Raw genomic sequence first — 25,815 nt, forward strand, 5'->3', positions numbered from 1 at the left:
GAGGAGTTTTGTGCCGGGGATGAGGAACAAAAGGAAACGGCCAAGGCAGTGGACGATTGAGAAAGGACTCAACCCCAGGAGATTTGAGGTCTGAGGGCCCCATCTTGGAGTGAGAGAGAGCTGACGAGTTGAGTGAGGACTATGTGGTGAAGCCAGAGTCTAAGAGATCAGATTCTGTGCTTTTCCCATCTACTAGAAGCCAGTCACAAGATGCAGAGTTGTCTAGTGGAAAGAGCACAGGCCTGCAAGTCAGAGGATCTGGGTTCCAATCCTGAATCTGCACTTTCTTTGCGTGTGACCTGGGGCAAGCGATTTCACTTTTCTGTGCCTCGGTTTCCTCATCTGTACAACGGAGATTCAATATGTACCCCTTTATACTGGGAGTCCTCTGGGGGATGGGCCTGGTGTCTGACCTGATTATCTTGCATCAACCCCAACGCTCGGTATCATACTTGGCTTCTGGAAAGCTCTTAATAATAAGACCATTGTTTTTATTTTTATTTCCAAAGTTTCCCCAAAGTTTCCAAATGTACAGAGAAACCATTTAAAAGCCATTAGCATACGTCACTGACGCAACCATGTTCGATTTGTTTCTCTCTGACTAAAACCATTTTCCCTGGTGCTTTACCCCCATTCTTTCCTCATCCTGCAATCTCCACAGGAAGCAGTGACTCTGTTGATTTTGTTAACAGGGTAAACAAGCATCCTTTAGTGGACAGTTGTAGGGGAATCCCAGTTTTGCTTCCCTTCTCTCAACCCAGCAAGTGAACATGAATTTCACACACAGAGACCTGAGAGAAATGTGCTTTCTAAAGAAGTCAAAAACCATGGGAGGCATGTTGTCTAATCAAAGTGTGGAGTCTCAGACGCCTAAAGCTGGGTGCAAATTGATTGAAAAAAATTCCTGCAGATTCCGAAGGTTATCTATTGAGAGCAACAATTCCATGCCAGGGTTTGGGCAAAATGTTCTTTACGTGTTCAGCCGTCGTGAGTTTGGATAACGTTAGAAAGTTGACAGTGACAACAGCTGGAAAATGTGATCCCAGAGAACCTCCTCAAAGTCCCAAGTACAGATGTAGAGAAGCATCTTGGCCTAGTGGCTAAAGCCCGGGCCGGGGAGTCAGAAGGACCTGGGTTCTAATCCCAGCTCTGCCACCTGTCTGCCCTGTGACCTGGGGCCAGTCACTTCACTTTTCTATGACTCAGTTACCTCATCTATAAAATGGGGATTAAGACTGTGAGTTCCATAAGGGACATGGACTGAGTCCAATCTAATTATCTACCCCAGTGCTTAGAACAGTACCTAGCACAAACTAAGCACTTAACAAATACCACAAAGAGCAAAAAATGTTTCCAAGTGCTTACTACAGTGCTCTACATTAAAGAGATGCTCAGATGATGTTGACACTGATGACGGCGATGAAAATGATGATGATGATGATGATGATGCCAATGATGAAAGAAAAACTGACAGAAAAATTGGAACTTCAGATTCCATTGCAGGTCTACTTTTGATTTATATATATGACTATATATATGTATACATATGTGTGTGTGTGCATATGTATTTTTACGTATACATATATATATGTATATATACAGTATCCGTTAAACATTTACTATGTGTCAAGCACTGTTGTAAGCACTGGGGTAGATACAAAATAATCAGTTAAGTGTTCTAACATTTAAAGTATTAAGGTCTTTTCAGATCTTTTATGGGCACTTTGGAGGCATCCAAATCTCTGAATAGTTGAGGTAATTAATAGTAATGGTGTTCCTTGAGAGCCTACTGGGGCCATGGCACTGTACTAAGAACTTGGAATACTAGTGGTATGTGGCTTAGTGAAGTTGATGAGAAAAGGCAAACACAGACCAAAAAAGTGACTCTTTTTTTTTCCAAGAGGAGGAATTGATTTGGGCCCTGTGGAGAATTTGAAAATAACTGGGCTTAAGATCCTATGAAGTAAAGTTTTATGACTCTTACCACACCCTTCCTTCACCCTGACCCAGCCATCCACAAGCCTTCCGTTTCCCTATCCAGATCTTTTCGTTGTTGTTGTTAAACGCTTGCAATGTGTCTGGCGCTCTTCTCAGCGTTGGGAGGAATACAGAGTAATCAGGTTGGACACAGTCCCCGTCCCACATGGGGCTCACGGGAAATCCCCGTTTTACAGATGAGGTAACTGAGGCCCAGAAAAGCAAAGTGATTTGCCCGAGGTCACACAGTGCCAGAGCCGGGATGAGAACCGAGGTCCTTCTGACTCTTGGGCCTGTGCTCTATCCACTAGGCCCGCCTTCCAGCCTATGTGTACACAGCTCCACATCCCCCAAGGAACGAGACAAGTTGACTCTGCCCTTTGACCTGCAGCACCCGCTGCTCCACTGTGACTAACAAGTGTTGCATTTGCACAGCGGTGACCCAGGAACAAAGAGAGGGAGGCAGGGGCCCGTGAAAGGAAAAGGCATCAGTGTGCCGCGGACATAACGAGGCTCGGAGCACGAGCCAACAGATAGGTTTCACCATGGAGACTAGGTGGCCCGTGCTTAATCTCTTTGCCCTGCTGGAGGGCTGAGCTCATTTGTAAATTGTTTCGTCCCGGCCCTCTGGTTCATTCAGGGAATGGGATCAGAGTGCCGGGATGCCCCTGGAGCATTATCCGGAGGAAATTCATTCCGTCAACATCGTTTTCTCTGTGAATAAGCACCCCTAGGGGGGCGAGGTAACTGAGACAAAGCTTGGTCCACAGTCGTTTTTCGTCCTCGGAGTTTCTTTCTTTCTCTCGTTTCTTTTCAACAGTGCGTCGTCTGGAAAAATGAGAGCCAGGTGGACGAGAAGGTTAGGGACCATTATGTTATAATAATAATAATAGTAATAATGGTACTTCTTAAGCGCTTACTAAGTGCCAAACATGCTCTTGGAGGAGAAGGGAAGAGAGTTACGAGCTCCTTCCCTGATTGGCCAGTAGCTGGGCATCTTTCCAGGTGGGGAGGAAGCCCGCTCACCCTTCGGCCAGCCTCACCTGGGCAGTAGAGACCTTCTTAAGCCCCCAGGGTAATAGCAGGGTGGAAGGAACGGACCAAGACGAATGGGTAAGCTTGAAATGTGCCATCAATCCAACAGCCAAGTGGGTTAGGGGTTAGTGGATTAGAGGTGCAAGCTAAACTGTGTGGGACTCCCAAATCCCAATACTAGAACCAGAATTGTATTTTTGCCATTGCATTATGATTTCTAACTGGCACACTGCCTGCTTCCTTTCAGGCCCCGCCTAATTTCTCTCAAACCCTTATCCAAAGAGCTCATGCTAAATTGCATGAATGAATTACTTCTGCCCTCACCTCTTGGAGTGCCCTTTCGTTGATAGCTTAAAGATGACCGTCATTTCCGAAGTAGTTGTATTTTTTTTTTGCTTTCCAATTCTTTCTTTCTCCCTGTAGTCCTTCCGGGGTTGATTGATTTTCAGACAAGAAAGGACTCTGATCCAGTTTAGAACTGTCTGGAAAATGTAGATGACTGGTTCAACTGAGGTAAGTGGACTTTAAGGAAGGAATTTTCCTACAGGGCCCAAAGTTGCAAGGCAGAAATAGAAATTACAAAAATGTGTAATTAATTTTAGTCTGCCCTCCTTCCCCCATGAGGTTGTAAACTCCTTGAGGGTGTGGGTGTCTTGCTTCTGTAGCACTCTCAAATGCTGAATCTGATTTATTAAGTAGGCTTTTAGTAAATTCCACTGAACAGAAAAATAATAGTACTTGTTAAGCACTCACTATGTGCCTGGCACTGTACTAAGCCCTGGGGTGGATACAAGCAAATTGGGCTGAACACAGTCCCTGTCCCACATCGGGCTCACAGTCTTAATCTCCAGTTTACAGATGAAGTAACTGAGGCCCAGAGAAGTGAAGTGACTTATCCAAGACCACAAGCAGACAAGTGGCAGAGCTGGGATTAGAAATCATATACTTGTGACACCCAGACCGTGCTCCATTCATTAGGCCATGCTGCTTCTCATGATTGCTTGCTTGAGAGCATCCAGCACAAGTTAAAGTGGGTGGGAATTTTAACAAGTAACCAAAAGGAAAGAGAACTCTGGTCCAGAATTAAAAGCAGAGAGAGAAGACTGCTCATAGTCCACCAGGTTAAAGAAATCACCACAAAGACCACGGGGACCCGGCTGTTACCATGGGGACCCAGCTTGGCCTATACTTTTGATACCTGAGGCCAACTATGCGGCCATTTCACCCAGGGACCTGCGTTTCTGGCACAGCTACTTCTCTTTGCAGAGTCATCCGGTGGATTCCCTTAGTGAAGTTGAAACTTCTGACCATCACTATGGAAACGGAGAATTCTTCAGAGCATTGACATCACAGCAGTCCTATAGAGAAGATGGTGGGAAAGGAACGCTTCTACTAGCATTTTGTTTCGTTCGTTATTTTTTTCACGTCTACACTGTGCACGAGTTTCATCACCGTCATCATCAGTGGTATTTGTTGAGCTCTTACTTTACGTATATAACTATACAGAATGCTTGGGAGAGCACAAGACAGTTGGTAAACACATTCATGTGTGGCTCCCTCTTGACTGTGAGTTCGTTGTGGGCAGTAAATGTGTCTGTTTGTTGTTGTATTGTACTCTCCCAAGCGCCTAGTACAGTGCTTTGCACACAGTAAGTGCTTAATAAATATGATTGAAAAAATGAGTTTACAGTCTAGAGGGGAATAGATGCAGGAAAAAGCTCTGCGAGGAGCCCCTTCCCTTCCGTCAAGATAGGCCCTCATCAGATCTTCCTGCTGATGTCACCAGAAATGTGAGCCCATGTGGGAGAGGGACTGTGTCCAACCGGATTTTGCTTGTGTCCACCCCAATGCTCAGTACGGCGCCTGGCACACAGTTAGCACTTAGGCAAATACCAGGAAAGCAAACTAGGTGGCCAACTCTTGCGGACATCCCGACACCCCCCGGGGAGTGGAGGGTGCGGAAGGAGCATTCCTTTAGATATCCTGTCATTCAGAGGAGCCCCTCACCCGATCCCATTAGTAGGGACCCAACCAATCCAAAAGAAGGAATTAAGTCACAAAGAGAGTGTTAATCCACAGGTCAAAAAGGCTCTGCAGACAGGAGCAGCACCACCACCACCGTCGATGGTGTTTACCGAGTGCTCTCTACGAACAGAGCATTGTCCTAAGCACTTGGGGGAGTACAATATAACAGAATTAGCAGACCTGTTCCCTGCCCATACCTAGGTGGTCTCTCTTAACTTTTGCCGGGAGAAAAAAGCAGGGCCTCAGCCAGGATGGTGAGAAAGAAGGGCCCAGGAAGAGAAAAAAAGAAGTGGGCTTTTAATAGCAGACTGTAAGCTCTGTGTGGGCAGAGGTCATGTCTACAAGTTACAGCCTGGTAAAAGTGATAACTGGGTTGACGGGGGTGAGTTTGGCACAGAGCCGGGGAGCGGGATGGGGATGTTGGGACTTAAAAAAAACCCCAGCTGTGCCCCAGACAACCCAGGGAAGTGGGGAGCAGGAGCTCTGACCCCCAATACATTCCCCTGCGATGGCTTTAATCACTGCATGGATAGAATCCCAGGATCAAACCTAAAGAGATCAGAAATACCACAGGACAGAATGGCCCCAACTCAATCCCCAAGGCCATTCCTGAAGTTCAATCTATCCTTGATGCCTTTGGGGGTTATTCCGTGCTGATGAAGTCACAAGGAGAACTAGTAAGAGGGAGAATGGCAATGTGGCCCAGTGGAAATAGCACAGGCCTGGAAATCAGAGGACCTGGGTTCTAATTCTGGCTCTACCACCTGCCTGTGTGACCTTGGGTAAGTTGAGAAGCAGCGTGGCTCAGGGGAAAGAGCCTGGGCTTCGGAGTCAGAGGTCATGAGTTCGACTCCCGGCTCTGCCACTTGTCAGCTGTGTGACTGTGGGCAAGTCACTTCACCTCTCTGTGCCTCAGTTGCCTCATCTGTAAAATGGGGATTGAAAGTGTGTGAGCCCCACGTGGGAGAATCCGATTGCCCTGTATCTCCCCCAGCGCTTAGAACAGTGCTCGGCACGTAGTAAGCGCTTAACAAATACCAACATTATTATTATTATTATTTAATTGCTCTGTACCTCGGTTTCTTCATCTATAAAATTGGGATTCAATAGTTGTCCTCCGTCTTACTTAGACTGTGGGTCCCATGTGAGACAGGAACTTTATCTGACCTGATTATCTTGTATCTACCCAGCATATAGTACACTGCTTGGCACATACTAAGTGTTTTAACAAGAACCTCAATTACAAATAAGTGGGCCTCCAGCAGGGTGGACTGGCTAGGACCTCATACAGTCTTGCAGATGATCAATCTGCTTACATTCATTCATTCATTCAATAGTAATTATTGAGCGCTTACTATGTGCAGAGCACTGTACTAAGCGCTTGGAATGAACAAGTCGGCAACAGATAGAGACGGTCCCTGCCCTCTGACGGGCTCACGGTCTAATCGGGGGAGACGGACGGACGAGAACAGTGGCGATAAATAGAGTCGAGGGGAAGAACGTCTCGTAAGAACAATGGCGACTAAATAGAATCGAGGCGATGTACATTTCATTAACAAAATAAATACGGTGATGAAAATATATACAGTCGAGCGGACGAGTACGGTGCCGAGGGGATGGGAAGGGAGAGGGGGAGGAGCAGAGGGAGTTGGGGGGAAAAGAGGGTTAAGCTGCGGAGAGGTGAAGGGGGGACGGTGGAGGGAGTAGAGGGAGAAGGGGAGCTCAGTCTGGGAAGGCCTCTCGGAGGAGGTGAGTTTTAAGTAGGGTTTCGAGGAGGGGAAGAGAATCAGTTCGGCGGAGGTGAGGAGGGAGGGCGTTCCGGGACCGCGGGAGGACGTGGCCCGGGGGTCGACGGCGGGATAGGCGAGACCGAGGGACGGTGAGGAGGTGGGCGGCAGAGGAGCGGTATGCTTATTGCGTGCAGAGCACTGTACAAAGCACTTGGAGAAATACAGTAGAAATGAATACCCATTTTGAAAAATGTTTTCCAACCCTTGGCTTCACCCCAAACTCCATCCAGGCTTCAGAGCCTGAGTGGCAGATCTTAAAAGAAATCAAATCCACGAGTCCGACTCTCCCCTCCAGTCCCCTAAGGATGCGGCAAAATATCCTTGGGCGTTATTCAGGGACCCGCATCTTCCCTTTGCCCTGGCCTGGCTTTCTAATGGGAGAGGGTGGGTGTCTATTTAAGGGCAGCATCACTGCCTGGACACATTTGCCAACTCCTCCCCTGCCCAACTGGACACCAGAGCCTGACCTGAAGGCGCATCTCCTCCAAAAGGCCTTCCCTGACTTAACCCTCCTTTCCTCTTCTCCCACTCCCTTCTGTGTCACCCTGATATGCTCTCTTTATTCATCCTCCTCCCAGCCCCAAAGCACTTAGGTACATATCTGTAATCTATTTATTTATAATAATAATAATAATAATGTTGGTATTTGTTAAGCGCTTACTATGTGCCGAGCTCCATTCTAAGCGCTGGGGTAGACACAGGGGAATCAGGTTGTCCCACGTGGGGCTCACAGTCTTCATCCCCATTTTCCAGATGAGGTAGCTGAGGCACAGAGAAGTGAAGTGACTTGCCCATAGTCACACAGCTGACAAGTGGCAGAGCTGGGATTCAAACTCATGACCTCTGACTCCAAAGCCCGTGCTCTTTCCACCGAGCCACGCTGCTTCTCCGAATGTCTGTCTCTTCCTCTAGACTGTAAGTTCATTTTAGGCAGGGAATGTGTCTGTTTATTGTTATATTGTACTTTCCCAAGTGCTTAGTACAGTGCTCTGCATACGGTAAGCGCTCAATAAATACGATTGATTGACTGCATGGAGAAAAGAACCAAAGGCACGGAATCACGATGACCCTGCCGAAGGCTGAATCACCAGTGCCCATGCCATGCTGCAACTCCCCTTTGGGCAGGTTATTTGTTCACTCATTCGCTCGAATTTATTGTGTGCTTACTGTATGCGGAGCACTGTACTAAGTACTTGGGGGAGTACAATATAACAATAAACAGACACTCCCCTGCCCACAATGAGCTTACATTCATTCATTCATTCAATAGTATCTATTGAGCGCTTACTATGTGCAGAGCACTGGACTAAGCGCTTGGAATGAGCAAGTCGGCAACAGATAGAGACGGTCCCTGCCGTTTGACGGGCTTACGGTCTAATCTTACAGTATAGAGGACAAGTCTAGAGGGTCCCAAACAGTGCCTACTGCCTAGTAGCACAGCAGCCTTGTAATCCATGTTGGACGGGTATCCCTGGCCCCCAGTAGGCTCACAATCTCACAATTTCAGCAAGAGAGGGACAGACACCAGGAAGGAAACGGCAAGGTAAATACAGCCAGACTCTCTCTTCCCCCTCCTCAGGGAACAGAGTCAAGCTCCCCGCTAAGACACGTTTCCCCCTATCCTGGGCAGTTAACTAACTGCAAGGTCAAGATAGCAACTGTGAAATTACAAATTACAACCGCGTCTAATGCTACACAGGCTTCCCACGAATTTCCAAGCTTGCATGCACCAGATCACGAGGGTGCCGTCGGCCAAGAGAGAACTGCTTTAATTGGTTCTGCGCCCACCACACAACCAACTTTGGAGAAGAGGCACTAAAGCCCCTGTACTAATAATAATGATGGCATTTAAGCGCTTACTATGTGCGAAGAAGCACTGTTCTAAGCGCTGTAGCAATGTTGAACGCGCCTTTCTGGCAAAATCTTAGGAGTCAGAAGGATCTGGGTTCTAAACCCAGCTCGGCCACTTCTCTGCCGTGTGAATTAGGGTAAGTCACTGAACTTCTCTATGCCTCATTTACCTCATCTGTAAAATGGGGATTAAGACTGTGAGTCCCACGTAGGACATGAACTGGGTCCGATCGGATACCTCATATCCAGTCCAGCACGTAGCATAGTGCCTGGCACAAAGTAAGTGCTTAACAAATGCCTTTTTTTTTTAAAAAAAAAAAGCATGTAGGAGATGTGTTCAGTTAGCTAGGACCCAGCAAAAGTCATTTCTTAGTTCATGCACTGATGAGTGGAAAGATACACTAAGCCCTCATTTCCTTTTCTCCCATTGCCTTTTGCATCACCCTAACTTGTTCCCTTTATTCGCCCCCACACACCCAGCCCCACAGCATTTACGTCCATACCCGTAATTTAATTTATTTAATGCCCGTCTCCCTTTCTAGATTGCAAGCTCGTTGTGGGCAGGGAATGTGTCTGTTATATTGTTGCGTGGTCCTCTCCCAAGTGCTTATTCTGTGCACAATAAGTGCTCAATAAATACCATGGATTGATCGATTGATAGAATGAGAGAGTCAGTCACAGTGGCAAGGTAAGAGTGGTGAGCTACCTGCTCCCAAAGATAGAGGTGAGCGAGTTCTCCACGGGGTCCCATCTTCCCTCCAGAACTGACCCCAACAGCCACAATGCCGTAGCCTAGTAATTCTGACCAGGGTCCCGACACCTCGGCACAACTATTTCCTCCCCCAGGAAGGGGGAGAATTTCCTGGATATAAACCCTTCGATCAGCAAACACGCCCAGTTGTTTGTCGAGACGCCCTTCACTCATGAGGCTTTCTGAGAAGCGTAGATGGTTTGGAAACACTTTCAGCTGCAGAGGAGCATTTACTGTAAGTAGCTTCTTCATCCTCCACCAACCACAGAAAAGAGTTGGTAAAGGTCACCCCTCCCCTCCCGAAGAATCGCCGGATCTGGGGCAGGAGATGGTGGCCCACGAGATACGGTGGGTCTTCCCCTCTGAATTTGTCCCTTTGTGAAATGTGGTGACTTTCAAAGGATGAGGCCTGGCTACTTCTCCATAAAGCTGGCTAAAAATACCCGGGTGCAAGGTAAGAGGAAACAAAGATGTGGTTTCTGTTTTTTCCTGTGGCCACGAAGACCCGAGTTCTCCACCTGATCAGATGGGAAAAAGATCAGAAAGACTGAGTAGCGGAGGATTGAAATCAGCTCTCAGAATCACGTCTGTCTTGATTGAAAGTTTCTGAAGTTGGGGATGGCCGCTGAACTGCTGGGCCAAAGGGGGTTTCGGCCCAGAAAATGGAGATGGGGGTGGAAACTCACCTCTGGGGATTTTTTTAATGGTATTTTTAAGTGCTTACTATGTGCCAGGCACTGTACTAAGCAGGTTAGGCACAGTCCATATCCTACTTAGGGCTCACAGTCTTAATCCCCACTTCACAGATGAGGGAAATGAGGCCCAGAGAAGTTAAGTGACCTGCACAAGGTCCCGCAGCTGACAAGTGGCAGAGCCGGAATTAGAACCCAGGTCCTTCTGACTCCCAGGCCTGTGCTCTAGCCACTGTGTCATGCCGCTTCACTAAAAATAATCATCTAATTCTCTAAGAATTTTTAAAAATAAGATCAGCCAATTGTCTGTCCTGGAAATTTAGGTAGTCTCTTGCCTCAGTCAATCAATCAATCAGTGGTATTTATTGAGCCAGGTGTCTGGAGTCAGGGGGCTGGAATGGATGATTCCTAGAGATTCCTCCCAGGTCTGCTTTTTTTCTAGAATTCCCTAAATCATTAGGCAGAACTTTATCTGGGAGCTTCCAGCCGGCCTGATGGATCAGTGTTGGCCAGGGTCAGGGAAGGAATCAATATAAATGGGCTCCCCGGTGCCAGGGTCCCTTGGCTCTCTCACCACCCCTCTGCATTGCAACTTATCACAGAGTCTTCCTCCTCTGGGGTTCAATTTCCCAATGGGGACAAGGAATTCCAAAACGTCAGGATGGGAGAAACCACCCACCTTCATAGCTTGAGATGCCTGAATCTTTCCTGGGGGAACATTGTGGGGATGGAGCAGATTTGTGGCCGAGTGGAAAGAGTACAGGTCTGGGAGTCAGAGGACCTGGGTTCTAATATAAGCTCCGCCACTTGTCTGCTGCCTTGGGCAAGTCATTTAACTTATGTGAGTTTCAGTTTCCTCTTCTGTCAAATGGAAATGAAAAACCTTTTCTCCCTTCTTCTTAAACTGTGGGCCCCCTGTGGGAGAAGGAATTTGTCCAATCTTTCTGTAATGTATCAACCCCGGAGTTAAGTAGAGTAAGAGTTTAATAAGTACCACAATTATTATTCCTGACAGGATTACCTAGGCGGTGCCAGGGGGAGAGAACACCCCATCTGCCAGGGAGAGAAGATACCCCACCTAAATACTGTCAAAATATAGAGAGAGGAGTGGGGCAAGCTGGAGGGCCAGGGACACCCCCTCCTCTTGAGACCCTTATTAAACCCTTTCCACCAAAGAGACTTGTCTCTTGGATCAGTTCTCAGTGACGCTTTCTGATTAGCCAAGTTTCCTGAGGGTGAGTCACTTCTGTGGTTTTCTGAAAAGCGAACCGAGAGCTCAGAACTCTGCAAAACTGGGGCTCACAGTTGTGAAACTGATCCCGGACCACGGCCAGAGATTTGCTAGGAGTTAGTCAGCCAGCAGATGCCTGGCAACCGGAGGCCAGAGATACCTGTACGCATCAACCCATCAGGTTCCCTCTCCCGCCTTTCAGAGTCAGCGGGAGGCACTGTGGGCTCGGGGAAAGAGAACGAATCCAGGAATCATGTGTCCCGGCTTCTAATCCCAGCTTTGCCACCGGCTGCTTCGTGTCCATGGGCAAGTCATTGCATCTCTTGAAGCCTCAGCTTTCCCATCTGTAAAATGGGGCTTTCTTTGTACTTCTCCGATTGTGAGTCCGGTGTGGAACAGAGACTGCGTCTGATATGATTACTTTCATCTATCTCGGTTCTTGGATCAAATAAGCACTAAATATATACCATAATTATAGCCTGACAGAATATCTCCTGTCAGAATCCCCGGGTCCCTTTCCTGACCGGATAGTTGTTCGAAAACAAAACGCAGGTATTTTATTTGTAAATCAGACTGAAATTTGCGTCTTTGGACTTTTCTCTGGGCTTTTCTAGTCCTCTTTAAGCTGGAGAGACCCTTGTGGGCCAGAGACTGGTCATGATTGCCAGAACGGCATTTTCAACTCTTTCCCCTTCTGCTTGAGCGACAGACAGGTCCAGAAGCCTGAATGGGGGCTGTTACCGAATGAGGATAGAGAGGGGTCCGAGACCCAGTAGGGAGCTTGATTTTTCAGCTCCAGTCCTCCCTGTGCAGGCACAAAGGTTGGCTTCTCCCTTTCTAGCACAAAGTCTATATTTGTGTACTCAAACGTGTTTCCTCAGCGGAAAGGAGGGGCACTGCAGACAGAACTTCTGAGCTCCATTAGAGAGGACCAGACGGATCTCCAAGCCCTGGAACTGGGAATTCAAACTGTCCCGCGCAGGGGAAGGGACAAATCGCTCTCAGGTAAGAGGCAGGTTGACAGAATGGAGCCAGAGGAGTAGCCCAGCTGCCTTTTCACAGAGACATGATTTCTCCTTTGCTTCCTCGGCCCACAGACTGACTCTGGTCTCTTCTGTCTCCCTTTTTCTGACATTTAAAGAACCAGAATAAGGCCCGTGGTCCATCCAGCCCAGGGCTCCCTTTCCTCCAGACTTCCTCAAGGACACCAGTTATCATGTTTCCCCTCTCCATCTCTAACTTTCCCTCTAGGGAGGAGACAGGGAACGTGTCTACCGACTCTGTTCCACTCTACTTTCCCAAGTGCTTTTTTGAGCGCTCTCCATGCAGTAAGCGCACAGTAAATACAATCGATCGACTGAGACTAATCGGAAAACCTGTAGCAATGAACTCTGACAAATGAATAGCAACAGCCCAGAGGGGTTTTTTTATGGTACTTAAGCCCTTATTCGGTACCAGGCACTGTACTAAGCACTGGAGTAGATACAAGCTAATCAGGTTGGATACAGTCCCTGACCCACATAGGGCTCACAGTCTTAATCCCCATTCTGCAGATGAGGTAACTGAGGCACAGAGAAGTGGAGTGACTTACCCAAGGTCACACAAAAGACAAGTGGCAGAGTCAGGATTAGAATCCAGTCCTCTGCGTCCCAGGACAGTGCCCTATTAGCTAGACCACACTCCTGCCTGAGGAACACCCCGTCAGTATGCGACGTCCACTGCAGTGCATCACGAGGCTTTCCATTTTGCAGCTAACAATTCTGTAGATGGATAGTCTATTAATAATTCAGAGGTTGCAGGGTCCACGCACTGACCCTCTGCTTTTCTGGTGGATTCCTTTTATTGTTTTCTTTACAATGGGCCGAAGGGAAACTTTGAACTTCCCAAGCATTCTACCAGTTGGAACATTGACCTTCACATGTTGCTTAACCTAACAAGGAAAATTACACAATCATTTACAGTTAGAACCTTATCTCGGCTAGCCCAACGGACAACCTCGAGAATTGCCTTCTGTGAAAATACCCAGATCTCCCTCCCTGTGCCCCTATACAGCTGTCAAAGATCCATGGGAGGAGAAATTCGATCAGGACGATTTGGGGCTCTCACATCTCCCCCTCCGCACCCTTGTGGCTCCCAGCCTCCTTTCCCATCACCAGCCCCTCCCCACTGCTTATTTTCTCCAGAACGTTAAGGCTTCAAGGTGTTTCAGGAAAGTTGCTGTTTCTTCTCATGAACGGTCCACGAGGCGGTCGGTAAGGCCGAAGAAAACAACATGGCAAAGTGGATAGAACTCGGGCCTGGGAGCCAGAAGATCATGGGTTCTAATGTGCTGTGTCGCCTTGGGTAAATCACATCACTTCTCTGTGCCTCAGTTACCTCATTCGAAAAATGGGGATTAAGAGTGTGAGCCCCACGTGGGACAGGGAATTTGTACAAGCTGATTAACTCGTGTACAAGCTGATTAACTCGTATCTACCCCGGAGCTTAGAACAGTGCTTGGCACATAATAAATGCTTAACCAATACCATAGTAATAATGATAAAGCCATCTTCCTAATTAGAAGGGAGCCTAGCTTTCCCATCAAAGGTCAGAGGTGCTCTCGGTACAGCTGGCCCAGGAATCAATCCATCAGTGGTATTTACTGAGTGCTTAATCAATCGATCAGTGGTATTTACTGAGTGCTTACTGTGTGCAGAGCACTGTGCTTGGGAGAGCAAGGTGAGAGGACAGGGACTGGCACTCTTTCTTGGCTTCCGCCTCTCACCTCTGCGATTTTGCTCCTCCCAAGTTCACCTTCAACCCATACCTGACCCTTCCCTCTTCTGACTCTGACCCCCAGCTCACACTGTTCCCATGGTGATTTCTCTCCGTTGAGAACACGAGAAGCAACGTGACCCAGTGGAAAGAGTACAGGACTGGGAGTCAGAACAATGTGCTCTCTAATCCCGGCTCCATCATTTGTCGGCTGTGTGACCTTAGGCAAGTCACTTTACTTCTCTGGGACTCAGTTACCACATCTATAAAATGGAGTTAAGACTGTGAGCCCCATGTGGGACAACCTGATTACCTTGTATCTATCCCGGAGCTTAGAGGTCACACATTCTAACACAATGGGTGAGGTAGCCAGTTGCTTCAGAAGTCTGGGAATTAGCATTCTAAGACCTACAGAAACAGCAGGCTGGACCATTCATTCATTCATTCAATAGTATTTATTGAGCGCTTACTATGTGCAGAGCACTATACCAAGCGCTTGGAATGAACAAGTCGGCAACAGATAGAGACGGTCCCTGCCGTTTGACGGGCTTACGGTCTGATCGGGGGAGACGGACAGACGAGAACGATGGCGATAAATAGAGTCGAGGGGAAGAACATCTCATAAAAACAACGGCGACTAAACAGGATCGAGGCGATGTACATTTCATTAACAAAATAAATAGGGTGATGAAAATATTTACAGTCGAGCGGACGAGTACAGTGCCGAGGGGATGGGAAGGGAGAGGGAAATGGGGGGAAAAGAGGGTTAAGCTCCGGAGAGGTGAAGGGGGGGCGGTAGAGGGAGTAGAGGGAGAAGGGGAGCTCAGTCTGGGAAGGCCTCTTGGAGGAGGTGAGTTTTAAGTAGGGCTTTGAAGAGGGGAAGAGAATCAGTTTGGCGGAGGTGAGGAGGGAGGGCGTTCCGGGACCGCGGGAGGAAGTGGCCCGGGAGTCGACGGCGGGATAGGCGAGACCGAGGGACGGTGAGGAGGTGGGCGGAGGAGGAGCGGAGCGTGCAGGGTGGGTGGTAGAGATAGAGAAGGGAGGAGAGGTAGGAAGGGGCAAGGTGATGGAGAGCCTCGAAGCCTAGAGTGAGGAGTTTTTGTTTGGAGCGGAGGTCGATAGGCAACCACTGGAGGTGTTTAAGAAGGGGAGTGACATGTCCAGTTTGTCTCTGCGGGAAGATGAGCCGGGCAGCGGAGTGAAGAATAGACCGGAGCGGGGCGAGAGAGGAGGAAGGGAGGTCAGAGAGAAGGCCGACACAGTAGTCTAGCCGGGATATAACGAGAGCCCGTAGCGGTAAGGTAGCCGTTTGGGTGGAGAGGAAAGGGCGGATCTTGGCGATATTGTAGAGGTGAAACCGGCAGGTCTCGGTAACGGATAGGATGCGTGGGGTGAACGAGAGAGACGAGTCAAGGATGACACGGAGATTGCGGGCCTGAGAGACCAGAATTTCATTCATTCATTCAATCATATTTATTGAGCACTTACTGTGTGCAAAGCACTGTATTAAGCACTTGGGAGAGTACAATATAACAACGGACACATCCCTGCCCACAATAGCTCACAGTCTAGAGGGGGAGACAGACATTACTATGTATAAATAAATAGATAAATAAGTAGTACAGATATAGAGATATGCGCTTTGGGGATGGGAGGAAGGATGAATGAAGGAGCAAGTAAGAGCAGCGCAGAAGGAGTGGGAGAAGAAGAATTTTAAATCACCTTTGACACATTCTGAAGCTGTTGCCTTCATGTCTCCTCCTAACATTGCCAAACGGCACTCGAGGGCTGGGTGAAGACGCCATAGCAAACCTTCCCCAGCCCATTATGGGATGTGTCAGTGAAGAGGGGAGGGGTAGAGACACGAAATGGTACTGTAAAATTTTATGGCATGGGAGTCTTTGCGAGAACTCTACAGAAACCATCGAGGGGCCCTGCGAGAGCTGTGAAGGAACCCATCCCGGGGATGGAATAATAACAATAACACTTGGCATTTATTTCACTACTCATCTTCTCGGGGCTCCGACCGCCCTGTACTAACCCTCACAGCACTCCTCCGGGACTAGTAGGCAATAATATACCAGTTTTAAAAGAGGATGAGACCAGGACAGAGACATAGAGGCTGAATTTGAATGGAATAGAACTACTGTCGGTGTGAAAATATTTTCCACAATTCATAGGTTTGTTCAGGAAATCACAGAAAATTCTGCCCTAAAGCCAGTTAATTATTACTGGCACTTTTTTGTCACAATTCAGCACTGAAAGATTATTAAGTTTTAGTGTCGGTACCTGCGGACAAGTTCTTTTTCTTTTTTTTTTATGAAGATTTTGTTCTCATTCGTGACTCCTGATTAAGCCAGGAGCCTCTCTGATTGACAGTTGCTGCCTAAGGATACTGGCAACTGCACACATCTTTTCACTTCCCCTAGAGGCTAAGGACTCTGAGGTCATAGCAGGAATTAGAAGAGATAGGTCTAGACTGAGAGCTCGTGGGCAGGGAACGTATCTGTTTATTGCTGTATTGTACTTTCCCACGCACTTAGTACAGTGCTCTGCACACAGTAAACGCTCACTAAATACGACTGAACGAATACAAGCTGGAAAAGTCTCAATCAACACTTACGGATATATCTGGAATTTATTTCTATGAATGTCTGTCTCCCCTTCTGGATTTTAAGCTCACTGTGGGTGGGGAATGAGTCTATTATTACATTGTACTCTCCCAAGCGCTTAGTACAGTGTTCTGCACACGGTAAGTGCTCATTGAATACGACTGACTGATGGACTGAATGACTGAGGTCTGAGAGTCTCTGAGAGTTTCTGGGTTTCTGAGAGACTTTGAGGCTGAAGGCCACGCATATAGGCTAACTGAGATTCTTTAACTTATGAGAAGGAGCATGAAAGGAGCATTAGTCTGTCATCAGAAGTTCCAGGCTCTATTCCAAAGCTGCCCCTAGAATTACTCGTACTCTCCTCGGTACTAAAGAGCCCATCGCTGGGCAGGGATTGTCTCTATCTATTACCGAATTGTACATTCCAAGCGCTTACTACAGTGGACTGCACATAGTAAGCGTTCAGTAAATACTATTGAATGAATATGTACTCAGTGATTTGTTCAGACGACTCTCACTGTAAATATTCTTCTGTATGTCTTCCCTTTCAGAGGGAAAGCTAAAACACAGCTTCTATTACTACTCATATTATTACAGCTACTATTGTTTCTGATGTTCGAGTGGGAACATGTATGACATTTAACCTTTTTGTGCCTCAGTTTCCCCATCTGTAGAGGGAGAATAAGAATATTCATTCCTTCAGTTCTATTTATTAAGTGCTTACCGTGTGCAGAGCACAGTTCAGCTCTTGGGAAAGTAGGATGCAAGATAAATAGTGGCAATCCCCGCCCACAGCGAGCACACAAATGACCTATCCCTACTTCCCAGGGAGGTTGTGAAGATAAAGTGAGGTAATCGGTACGAAAGTGCTTTTGAAAAAGGAAAGCACCGTGCTATGTTAAAATGTTATTAATATTACATCTGCCCCAACCAGGCCTTACAATGATCACAGAGGTGGGAATAAGCCAAATTTCCTCGGTCTGTCTCTGACTCAATGCCAACCAGGTCGAACAGAGTGGACTCCACCTGAAGTCCACAAGACTCTTCAGCCATGCTACTCAGGTGTCACTGAAGTCCCCACCCTTCCGAGGACAAATTCCAGGAAAATCTGCAGAGGAGAATGAATTCACAAATACAGTCATAGAGATGGAGAATGCACAGTAAGACGCAACATGGCCTGGAGGATAGAGCAACTGGCCTGGGAGTACGAAGGACCTGGGTTCTAGTCCCTCCCCTGCCACTTGCCTCGTGTTTCACTTAACTTCTCTATGCCACAGTTTCCTTATCTGTAAAATGGGGATTCATACTGTGAGCCCCATGTGGGACACGGACTGCGTCCAACCTGATCTGCTTGCATCTACTCCAGTATTTAGAGCAATGCCTGGCACATAGTAAGTGCTTAACAAGTACCATTAAAAACTTTGAAATATTGATTGTAATTACACTGGATTGTAAAGTCCTGGTGGATCAGGCCTCTTTGACTCTCTTCTGACTCTTCCTTTTATTTTGTTTGTTTGTCTTTATGGTGCTCACTAAGCACTTCCACTTTACTAAGCACTGGGGTAAATACAAGATAATCAGATCGGACATAGTCCCTGTCCCACTTGGGGTTCATAGTCTAGGAGGGAATATTCTCTCCCAAACACTTAATACAGTGCTCTACCCACAGTAGGCACTCAATAAATATTACTGATCAATTAATGAGAAGCAACATGGCCAAGTGGATGGAGCACAGTTCAGGGAGTTCAGAAGAACGTGGGTTCTAATCCAGGCTCCGCCACTTGTCTCCTATATGACCATGGGCAAGTCACTTAATTCTCTGTGCCTCAGTTATGTCGTCAGTAAAATGGGGATTAATACTATGATCCCCATGTGGGACATTGACTGTGTCCAACCTGATTATCTTGTATCTACCCCAGCACTTAGTATGAATGGCACATAATAAGTCCTTAACAAATACCATAAAATGAAAAAAAAAAAGGTGGATTGATCTCTAACATTTTATTTCTACTTGGTGGGAATGAAAAGCCACCATAACTTAACACTTACTCACTATTAGAAGAGACTTTCTGTTGCTCATCTCTCCAGAGACACTAATGATAATTTTTTTAATGGTACATGGTAAGCAGTTATTATGTGCCAGGCAGAGTAAGTGCTTAACGAATAGCATAAAAAAGTTCTTACTTCGTTCCAGGCATCGCACTAAGCTTTGGGGTAGCTACAAGATAATCAGGTTGGACACAGTCCATGTACCACAGAATAATAATAACTGTGGTATTTGTTAAGTGATTACCATGTTCCAGGCACTGTACTAAGTGCTGAGGTAGATATAAGATACTCAGGTTGGACACAGTCTCTGTATCTTATGATGCTCACAGCCTTAATCCCCATTTTACAGATGAGGTAACTGAGGCACAGAGAAGTGAAGCGATTTGCCCAAGGTCATACAGGAGACAAGTGGTGGAGTCAGAATTAGTACCCAGATCCTCTGACTCCCAGGTCCATGTTTTAGCGACTAGACCACACTGCTTGGCTCACTGTCCTAATCCCCATTTTACAGATGAGGTAACTGAAACAGAGAAGTTAAGGGACTTGCCTAAGGTCACACAGAAGATAAGTGGTGGGGCTGGAATTAGAAGCCAGGTCCTCTGACTCCCAGATCCATATTCTTCACTAGGCCATACTACTTCCCTAATGGCAGTAGCCTCCTTCCTCTCTCTTCTCCCCCATTTTCTTCCCATCTATTAGCTCTTTCCTTTTCTCCATTGTGCCTTCCATCACCTGAGATACACCTACATCTAAAACCACCATATTTTTACATTTGGAGGTGGGGGGAGGTGTAAATTTCATGGGCTGACCCACCTAAATCAGGACATTTGGTCACCTTAGTCTAAATTATCTTGGAGAAGATTCATCCATAGAGAAAGCCAATCTCAAGTCAATTCCTTCTCCTGAGTCTGATTTCCACCTCAACCAATCAGCCCGGTAACACTATGGGAATTATCTAAGCTTTTCGATGTCTATTACCTGAACCGTCCCACCAGGTGGAAGCTTGCCAACTCTTTCCGAGAACAGGGACTTAAGACCTTTCGCTTTGCCAAGGGAGGTTCTGACCCCAGTGAGAAGAACATTTTTAATGTCTCACTGCCGGGACAAAAGAACATGTCTATGGAATAGAACTTAGAGGGTCACCCCTCAGAGGCTGACAGTGAGGAGCAGACTTGTCAGCCAAAAGAAAGTGCGATTCATTTTAATTATTTGGAGTGAGGCAAATCCTCTCAAAAGGGGGCATATTCTAGGGCTCACAAATCCAAATTCCCACCCAGGTATTAGGCAGCAACTGTGAATATATATTGCTGTAGAAACACTCTTGGGAAGTTCTACAGTTTAGAGGTAGGACTTTAAATAAAAACCAATGGATTTCCCAATTTGAACACTTACATAATCTCCCCAAATTCCCTCTTCTTATACCTCGGAAATCCCCTTTGCCATTGGATTGTAAACTCCTTGAGGGTGAGCATCACGTCTTTCATTTCTTGATGTTCTTCAAGCACCTAGCACACTGCTCGGCACATAGTAGGTGCTCGATGAACCCTGATGATGATGATGTAATTTTATTTATTTATATTAACCTCTGTCTCCCCCTCTAGATGTAAGCTCCTTGTGGGAGGGGAATATTTCTGTTATATTGTTATAATACACTCCCCCGAGTGCTTAGTTTATGTTCTGCACCCAATAAGTGCGCAATAAATACGATTGACTGACTAATGGGGATGATAATGACAGTTCTCCCCAAGTGAGCTGCTCAACTTGGGCTTCTTCCACGTATCCAGTGACTATGTAGTTATAGCTTTAACGCTCTCTGTTCATAGGCTGACCCCCTAGAACATCACCTCGTGATCTAGCCACACTCTTTAACCGTCATCATCATCGAATTTATTGAGCACCTTCAGTGTTCAGATCTCTGTTGAGGTACCTTGGGAATGTCCTGTGTATATAAAAGACCTGGTTTCTGCCCTCAAAAAGCTCACTGCACTGGGGAAGACAGGCAGACCCAAACTGCAAATAGACCAAAGGAACGAGATTTTAGACCTCGGGAATGATCAGAAAATGTGTCTAACTCTGTTATACTGTACTCTCCTGAGCACTTAGTACAGTGGCCTGCAAATAGTAAATAGTAAACGGAATCGATCAGCTGATGGAAAATGGGGCAATTAAATGTATCAATAAATCAAAATACAAGTGCTAAGGCTGTCAGATTTAATAATATGAACGAGGAGGTGGAGATGTAGCTGAAAACATATGTCTTCTGGAAGAGCAAATTTCAAAGAGGATTTTGAAGATGGGGAAGGATCTGATCTGGTGGATTTGTCGGAAAAGCATGTTCCATGCAGGGAAGTCAAGACAGAGGTACAATTCGAAGATTAGCGTGGGAGGAGTGAAGAGTGCTGGCTGGGCTGGGGTGAAACAGGAGAAAAGAACGGTTAGGTAAAAAGGAGATCATTGGGGGCGGCCCTTAAATCCAATGATCAGGAGAAGCAGAGTGACCTAGTGAGAAGCAGTGTGGCCTAGTGGATAGAGAGCAGGCCTGGGAGTCAGAAGAACCTGAGTTCTAATTCCATCCCTCCACTTGTCTGCCGTGTGACCTTGGGCAAACCACTTCACTTCTCTTTGCCTCAGTCACCTCATCTGTAAAATGGGGTGAGTCCCTTGGGGACATGGACTCTGCTCAACCTGATTAACTTACATCTACCCCAGTGCTTAGTACAGAGTCTGGCACATAGTAAGCACTTAACAAATACCACTATTATTATTATTGGATGCTGAGAGAAATAGAGAGCCATTAGAGATTTTGAGGAGGGGAGTGAAGTTCTCTGATCCACTTTTTAAGGCAATTCATTCATTCATTCATTCAGTCGTATTTACTGAGTGCTTACTGTGTGCAGAGCACTGTACTGAGCACTTGGAATGTACAATTCGGCAACAGATAGAGCAAATCCCTGCCCAACAACAAGCTCACAGTCTAAAAGGGGGAGACAGACAGCAAAACAAAACAAGTAGTCAGGCATCAATACCATCAAAATAGATAGACTCCTAGATATATACACATCATTAATAAAATAGAGTAATAAATAATATATACAAATATACACGTGTTTTGAGGAGGGGAAGGGGGTAGAGCAGAGAGAGGGAGTAGGGTCAATGGGGAGGGAAGGAGGGGCAGAGGGAAAGGGAGGGCTCAGTTTGGGAAGGCCTCCTGGAGGAGGTGAGCTCTCTCCACATTATTTTCATTACGATTTAGAAACCAAACAATATGGGAGGTGAAAGGCAGAGAGATATCAAAGTTGACAACAAGGTTGCAAGCCTCTAGGACACAAGGAATGTGGAACACCGAGAGGAGGAATCATTTTAGGAAGGAAGATGATGAGTTCAGTTTTTTGACATACTGAGTTTAAGAACCTCTCAGGGTTGCACCTGGAGAGTTTCCAGTACCCTACTAGTCACCACTAAAGGAGGGAGAGTCAAGCAGAGGCAGTGGCTAGCAAGTGGAAGGCAATCCGCAAGTCAAAGCTCCCCGGTGCTGGGCGGCAGCGGCATGGGAGAGAGTCGAGGGCGGAGACTCGTTTATTGTGCGGAAGGAGGCAATGGTAAACCACTTCTGGTTTTTTACCAAGAAAATTATACCAGAACGATTGCAGATGGAAGTGGGGCTTTCTGGGAGAGATGTGTCTATGGTGTCACTATGGGTCGCACACGACTCAACAGTATAAGACGGCAACAACAACAATGAGTTTAAGAAGCTGGTGGATCAACCACGTGGAAACAGCCTAAAGGCTGAAGGAAATGCAAAACTATAAAATGTAGCTGATGAGGGAGATGTGGGAGTCGCTCACATTGGGTTGAAGCCACAATATTCACTCCACCCTTAGGCCCACAGCACTTTCGTGTATAGACACAGTTTATTCATCTATAATCATGATTGTCTCCCCCTCTAGTCTATAAGCTCCTTGTGGACAGGGAACGTGTTTATCAATTCTGTTGGATTGTATTCTCCCAAGCACTCAGTACAGTGGTCTGCGCACAGTAAGCATTTAATAAATATTGACTGATCAATGCAAACGAATAGGCTTCTCAAGAGAATGAGTGTAGAGAGAAAACATTAGAATAAGGGTCCAGAAAGGAGCCTTTGGGGACACCCACAATTGAAAGTTGAGGAGGGAAAAAAGAACTCACAAGGAAGACTCAGAAGAAGGTAAAAGTGGGTGTGTATAAGTAGCCCAGTCAAGGAACTGGCTAAGAATGGGGGCGGGGAGGTGGGTTGATGAGTGAAGCATGTGGCAAGAGAGCTTTTTTTTTTTTGTCTAGGAGAAGCTTGAGCAATCAGTCAATCAACCAATCTATCATTATTTATTGAGTGCTCACTGTGTGCAGAGCACTATACTAAGCGCTCGGGGGAGTACAACACAGCAGCATTAGCAGACACGTTCCCCGCCCGTAACAAATTTACGGTCTAGAGGGGGAGACAGACATCAATATGAATAAATAAGCAATTTATAATATATTACTTAAAGATGTGTACATAAGTGCTATGGGGTTGGGGGTGGAGGGAATATCAGGGGTCTAAAGAGCATGTTTCAAGGGGAGAGAAAGAGATTGGAGATAGCACTAAGAGATTGAGGGTAGAATATATATGCTTGGGTGGGAGTGCTGGTAGGGGGGACTGGAGTCAGTGATACAGCTTGAGGTTGAGATTTTAGAGTCACACTGGAGAACACCCTTTGCAAGAAAGATGGGAAAGAGGAAATTGTGCAAGTGAGGACTGGAGAGATTTATATGGATGGTTGGTAGTGATGGGAGCTTATAGTCTCTCTAGACCGTAAGCTCATCGTGGGCAGGAAATGTATCTGTTGTACTGCTGTGTTTTGCTCTCCCAGGAGCTTAATACAGTGCTGTGCACAGAGTAAGCACTCAGTAAAAACGATTGATTGATTGATTGATTGATTGATTGGATTGGGTGCCAATGACACAGATGGAAGGTGAAATCTTAAAATCAGACTCAAGAATGTCTCTTGTGAGACAGCTGGGAAAGAGTAAATTGTGGGTGTGAGGGCCGGACGGGTTTGGGGAGGCGAGGGTCAAGTTCGTGTCTCTTGCCTACAAAGTATTAACCAGGTCATCAGGAAGGGAGGAAGGAGGTGCCCGGCTGGGAGACTATTTCAAGTCATTTTTCTGATCACAGGAAACAAAAGATCTTTCGAGACAGACCGGATCACTGACTCTTCGTTTAGGTGACTCACAGGATGGTGTCCAAGAGGAGACAGAAATACTCTGACAGTTGAAGACACAGGCCTCTGTAACCCATATTCATGGATCTGTTGCTCCTTGGTCTCGATGAGATAGGGGCACTGGGAAACAAACAGCACCCCAGTGCCTTTGAGCAGGAGAATAAAATGCCCCAAAGGAAACCATGCCAACCTCACTGCCATCCTACTCACTGTACCTCAGTCTCATCTATCTTGCTGCCAACCTCCGGCCTACATCCTGCCTGTGGCCTGAAACGCCCTCCCTCTTCATATCTGACAGATGATCACTCTCCCCACCTTCAAAACTTAATTAAAAGCCCATGTCCAGGAGACCTTCCCTGACTAAGCCCTCATTTCCTCTTCTCCCATTCCCTTCTTGTGTCCCCCTTGTGCTTGGATTGGCTCCCTTTATTCATCCATTCATTCATTCATTCTAATGTATTTATTAAGCACTTACAGTGTGCAGAGCACAGTAGTAAAGTGCTTGGAAAGTACAATTCAGCAATAGAGACAATCCCTGCCCACAACGGGCTTACAGTCTAGAAGGGGGAAGACAGACATCATAAGTAAGCAGGCGTCAATATAAGTAAATAGAATTATAGATATGTATATATATATATATATACATGTGATGCAGGCAGAGAGGGAGGGTAGAGGAAAGGGAGCTAATCAGGGCGACGGGGAGGGGACGGGGATCTGAGGAAAAGGGGGGCTTAGTCTCTGCCCAGGCCCACAGCACTTTCACACATAGCTGCAATCTATTTACTTCTTTATTTAGATTAATATCTGCCTCTCCCTATATTCTGCAAGCTCCCTGTGAACAGGGAACGTGTCTACCAACTCTGTGACACTGTCCTCTCCCAGGAGATTAGTACAGTGCTCTGTACACATTAATACAGTTGACTGATTAATTGATTGATCTGGGGATTCCCCAGCCTGGCAGAGGTTCCACTGAAATCATAGACTGCTTGATTTTTGAGGGGGGCTCCCTCTGTCCCTCTGTCCCAATTGGGACCCCAGTGCCCTATGAAGTAGGTTCTGATTGGTGGCTCAGTGGAAAGAGCCCGGGCTTTGGAGTCAGAGGTCATGGGTTCGAATCCCGGCTCTGCCACTTGTCAGCTGTGTGACTGTGGGCAAGTCATTTCACCTCTCTGTGCCTCATTTACCTCATCTGTAAAATGGGGATTAAGACTGTGAGCCTCACGTGGGACAACCTGATTCCCCTGTGTCTACCCCAACGCTTAGAACAGTGCTCTGCACATAGTAAGCGCTTAAAAAATACCAACATTATCATTATTATTATTATCCTTTCCCCAATACATCTTCAGTTTTTCGCTCGCTTCCTCCTAGTGTCTCTAATTTAGTTTGCGTCCACCTCCCCTGCTAGACGAAAGTATCATATCAGCACACGGGAATATCGTTCTCCAAAGCCGGGCAGTAACTTTAAGTTCTGTCTCTCTCTCTTTTTTTTAGTGGTATTTGTTAAGTGCTTACTACATGCCAAACACTATACTGGGGTATATACAAGCCAATCAGTTTGGACTCAGTCCGTGCTTCACGTGGGGTTCACAGTCTTAATCTCCATTTTGCAGATGAGGGAACTGAGGCACAGAGCAGTGAAATGACTCGCCCAGGGCCACACCGTAGATAAGTGGCAGAGCTGGGATTAGAACCCATGACCTGATTCCCAGGCCCGTGCTCTTATCCACTACACCACACTGGCATTATTCCCCTAGCGGAGTCCCTGGCTCCCAGGAATCTGAAAAAGGCCAGATCCTTTAGCCTAGTGTGGA

At 46.7% G+C, this 25,815-nt stretch overlaps 2 long non-coding RNA genes across 2 annotated transcripts; one reads left to right on the forward strand and one right to left on the reverse strand.

The window, feature by feature from the left end:
- Positions 1–2,356: 2,356 nt before the first annotated feature.
- LOC114806378 lies at positions 2,357–4,302 on the reverse strand. The gene is made up of 3 exons (XR_003754405.2): positions 4,211–4,302; positions 3,337–3,494; positions 2,357–2,805 (listed from the first exon to the last, which is right to left on the reverse strand). It is a non-coding gene; the product is annotated as an uncharacterized LOC114806378 (long non-coding RNA).
- Positions 4,303–4,394: 92 nt separating this feature from the next.
- On the forward strand, positions 4,395–24,184 carry LOC103170045. Its single transcript, XR_485935.3, has 3 exons — positions 4,395–4,478; positions 12,234–12,357; positions 23,959–24,184. It is a non-coding gene; the product is annotated as an uncharacterized LOC103170045 (long non-coding RNA).
- The last annotated feature ends 1,631 nt before the right edge of the window (positions 24,185–25,815 follow it).

This window comes from Ornithorhynchus anatinus, chromosome X1, assembly GCF_004115215.2.
Source record: "Ornithorhynchus anatinus isolate Pmale09 chromosome X1, mOrnAna1.pri.v4, whole genome shotgun sequence".
NCBI classification, from domain to species: domain Eukaryota; kingdom Metazoa; phylum Chordata; class Mammalia; order Monotremata; family Ornithorhynchidae; genus Ornithorhynchus; species Ornithorhynchus anatinus.